The sequence below is a fragment of the Physeter macrocephalus genome, unplaced genomic scaffold (genome assembly GCF_002837175.3).
Source record: "Physeter macrocephalus isolate SW-GA unplaced genomic scaffold, ASM283717v5 random_567, whole genome shotgun sequence".
NCBI lineage: Eukaryota > Metazoa > Chordata > Mammalia > Artiodactyla > Physeteridae > Physeter > Physeter macrocephalus.
Genome location: NW_021145865.1, coordinates 16,410 through 20,787, shown reverse-complemented (window position 1 = coordinate 20,787; position 4,378 = coordinate 16,410).

Here is a 4,378-nt window from a genome sequence, read left to right as displayed (position 1 = left end):
CAGGCCCAGCGGCCGAGGCTCACGGGCCCAGCCGCTCCGCGGCACGTGGGATCTTCCCGGACCGGGGCACGAACCCGCGTCCCCTGCATCGGCAGGCGGACTCTCAACCACTGCACCACCAAGGAAGCCCCAGAGTCCTGATTCTTAAGTGAGCTTTTAATTTAAAAAACAAGATGGGCGCACTGTATAAAAAATGAAGTCCAAGGACATTCGGCAGCAAATGCCTTGTCTCCACGTTAAAACCCTAGAACCCAATCCCTAAGGACAGCTGTCCTTACGTTTTTGCCAATCCTTCCAGAAGGTCCGTGCAAACAGAGCAAGCCTATATGGAATCTTTAAAAAAAAAAAAAAAAAAAAAAACCAACACAAAGCAGTTTCCTCATCTGTGAAATGAGGTTGAAAATGGTGCGAAGTACCTTGGGCAGTTCTTGGGATGTTGTTCTCACCGCCTGTGACAACTGTTGTCAATATTCCACAAAGCTGCCTGTGACAACTGTTGTTAATATTCCACAAAGTGTTTGAACTTCGTTTTCTGACTACCAAAGAAACTCAAAGATTGTTTCATATTCGTATCACGGACAGGTCTGCGTCTCCTTTTCAAGCCCCCTTCTGAGGGGCTGCGAGCCCCTGCTGTGCTGAAGTGCAGGCCTGAATGCTAGCTTTTAACAGTCTTTTTCTTTGCGCTATAGAAGGTCCTGGTTCTGAAATTCTGAATAAAACCACAACAGGCTTGTGTGTTTGGGGTTGGCTGGGGGAGTGTTTGAGGGAGGGGACGCTTGGTGGGAGGGGAGGGCCCAGTTGCCTTGGCTGGGCCTGCAGGAGAGGAGTGCAAGAAGAGCGTGCGTGCACACCATTCCTTAGAGAGACCGTGAAATAGCTCATCTTCAGGTGAAAGCAGGAGATTCAGGTTAAAGCCTTGTCCTTTCCCCTCCCACCTGGCCTTAGTTAGAAGGCAATGTTCACACTTCATACAAGTCACGGTAAATAAGCCGACTGACCCATCCCCTGTCACACCTGCCTCTCCGAACCGGGAGGCGACAACTCAACAGTAATTGCGAGGCCGCAAGCAAGACGGTGGCAGAGGACAGGCAGGGAAGTGTCTTCATGTCTGGATCCAAGTTGCATCTGTATTTAGTTTAGGGTGGTTTTCCCAGAGAAGTTTCAAGCCCATCTTGTGCCTCATTTCAAGGAGGAAGCAGGTGAGATCCTGATGTAAGCAGCTTTTGGCAGGAAAGAGCTCTCCGAAGGGGCACCCTTTTGTCTTGTCACTTTAGCAAAGCTATATTGTCACTAACCTTAAACTAGGTGCCCCCATGCTCTACTCATCTCCTGCCCTAGCACACCTATCGAATTTTGATCACACAGTACCTTGCCTAACCTGTTGGTTCTTTCCGTAGATCAAAGAAATAAAAATGAAGAATAATTAACAGGTATACAGATCTATTCCCTAACTTCCCCTCGGTAATGGCACAAATAAACTGTGAACAAGACAGCATCTAAAGGAGAGATCACGCTGGGAATCCCCTGGTGGTCCAGTGGTTAGGACTTGCACTTTCACTGCCGGGGCCTGGGTTACATCCCTGGTCGAGGAGCTAAGATCCTGCCAGCTGCATGGTGCGGCCAAAAAAATTTTTTTAAATAAAAAATAAAGATCATGAGGAGTTGACAAGCCTGCACACTGTGGGAGATGGCTACGAGTCTGATACCCTAGCTCCATGATTAACTGACATTACGTCCCCTTTTCCCTTTAAAACTTTCATGGCAGGGACTTCCCTGGTGGCGCGGTGGTTAAGAATCTGCCTGCCAATGCAGGGGACATGGGTTTGATCCCTGGTCCAGGAAGATCCCACGTGCCGCAGAGCAACTAAGCCCACGTGCCACAACTACTGAGCCTGCGCTCTAGAGCTGGCGTGATACAACTACTGAGCCCACGTGCCACAACTACTGAAGCCCGTGCACCTAGAGCCCGTGCTCTCCGACAAGAGAAGCCACCGTGATGAGAAGCCGTGCACCGCAACGAAGAGCAGCCCCTGCTCGCTGCAACTAGAGAAAGCCCACGCACAGCAACGAAGACCCAACGCAGCCAAAAAAATAAGTAAATAAAAAATAATTTTTAAAAAAGAATTTAAAAAAAAAACCTTTCATGGCGGAGCAGCATCTTTAGAGGTGGATTTCAAGGACACGAGTCTGCCTTCTCCCCAGATTGCCATCTTTCTGATCAAAACAACATTTTCCATTTCTACCAACACTTCCCTCTCGAGTATTGATTTTCAAGCGTTGAGCATCTGGAGCTGAGTTCAGTAACACTGATGTGCTTGGGAAGTCGAGGAACAAGGTCTTTCTGGCCTCGCCTCCTGATGGGCAGGAGAAAATTTTCTCCTTAGGAGACGGCAGCGGGGATCTGTGCTTCATGTCAACCTGGTCAGTTCTGAGGCCCATTCCAGCTAAGAAGGGGCACATGTCCCCTCTGTCGCCTGGGCCTGCGCCTAGGCCCTGGCCACACTCATTTCCGGGTTCCCAGCCACCTGTCTCCGGACCAGCATTCCTCTTTATCTCTGCACCAGTACAACAGGGACCAAGCACCATGGCTATTCAAGTTGAAATTAACTAAAGTATAAACCCAGTGCCCCAGTCACACGAGCCACATTTCAAGTGGCCGGGGGACATGTCCACTCACCAGGCCCAGTGGGACAGCCTGATGCCCGCCTGCTCCCAGCACTAATGGGCCCACCCCACTCCGCTCCTTGCCTATTTCTAGAGGCCACCATACTGTTTAGAGTTTACTAGTCTGTGGCAGAAATTGGGCTGAGGGTAGGGTAACCAGCTAGTTCCAGTTTTCCTGGGACTTTCTTGATCATAGCATTGACAGCCTCATCTGGGAAGCCCCAGTCCTGGGCAAACCAGGGTGCTCGGTCCACCCACAGAGCAAGTGATGTCTGACCGAGCTCTCAGTGGGATGGGGTCAGAGGGCAGTTCATGCCCTTCGGTGGGGACACCCTGATGACATGTGGTGCTTACTTGTAGATAAGGCAGTCCTGGATTCACCTAAATACCCCCAAAGCCTCAAGTGTTAGAAGGCTCTGTGCCTGGACCCCCTCAGCCGGGCTGGAGCCCCTCTGGCCCCCCGTGCCCACCTCCATCACCCCTGAGTTTCTCAGTCATGAGCCTTTGGAAGGGAGCATTCTGTAAGAGGAGTTGGCTGTCTCTGAACCTGGGATCTTTTCTCTCCTGGGGCACTTGAGTGGGTTTTCTGAGGCCCCCAACACTGCTGAGATCTGGCCTTGGAGAATGGACCTCCTGCTCTGGGGGGGGCTCTTGCTCTCCTAGGAACTCTATGAACCCTGGGGACCATGTCCGCCTTCCTCTTAGCCTCTTCCAGGGGCCAAATCACCCAGCGCCCGAGACAATCCCCAGGCAGGGCTCCAGGCTCAGGCCTGCATCTCAGCCAGGAAAACTGACCAGGGCTTGCCCTTAAGTACAAGCTGCCCCCCGTACAGCAGCCTCTGTCCTGCCTCCTGCCCTGTTCGTGTCCCACCAGCTCTCCATCCAATCCCCAGCGTCAGGCCCCTTTGCTCTATCAGAGGGGAGTGAGATCCTTCCCGACACAGCAGCAATGCCCACCTTGCCCAGCCATCCCAAGTGGACGCCACAGCCCCAGGCTAGAGGTCCCTGCTATCTGTGCAGCCTACACATCAAATTCCCCCATTCCTAATCCTAACCCACACCCCTAGCCCGACCTTTTGTCACAGATTTACCGGGGAAGCCACGTGTCCACAATATCTCATCTGTTAATCAAAGGATGATGGAAACTTCTAGGTTTCTTCTCTTTCTTTACTTTGGAGAAATGCAGTTAGAGTTGGTCCTCAGGGTCAATAAAACCAGCATCCGATTCTGATGCCCCCCAGCCCCACCTCAGTACTTCCTTCCTCTTAAAAGCAGTTCTCCTCCTTCTCTTTGTAAGGGAGTAGTCAATGTAGCTGCTTCATTTACAAGCAATTATTAGCTAACTCCAGGTATCTCACCTGTTCTCATCCATGTAACTCCCAGCACCTCGTTAGGAGATTCTGATGTGCTCTAAAGTGTCTTAATGGACAGCTAGGTTGTTTTTGTAAAATGCCAATGCCAGCCCCACCCTCAGATATCCAGAAGTAGTTGGTCCGGGATGTGCAGCCTGGTGATTTTTCAAAGTGTCCCAACCGATTCCTGTGTGCGCAGGCTGTGAGCCCGGCTCCCGTACACCTGTGTGCACACCTGTGCCTGGGGCAGGTGCTCGGCCCTGGACCTCAGCCTCTGCAGTGCCTTCTGCTGAGCTTGTTGCCTTTAACCCTCCTTCTCTTGCTGCCCCTCCCCAAAACCTACCAAACACATCAGGCGAGGG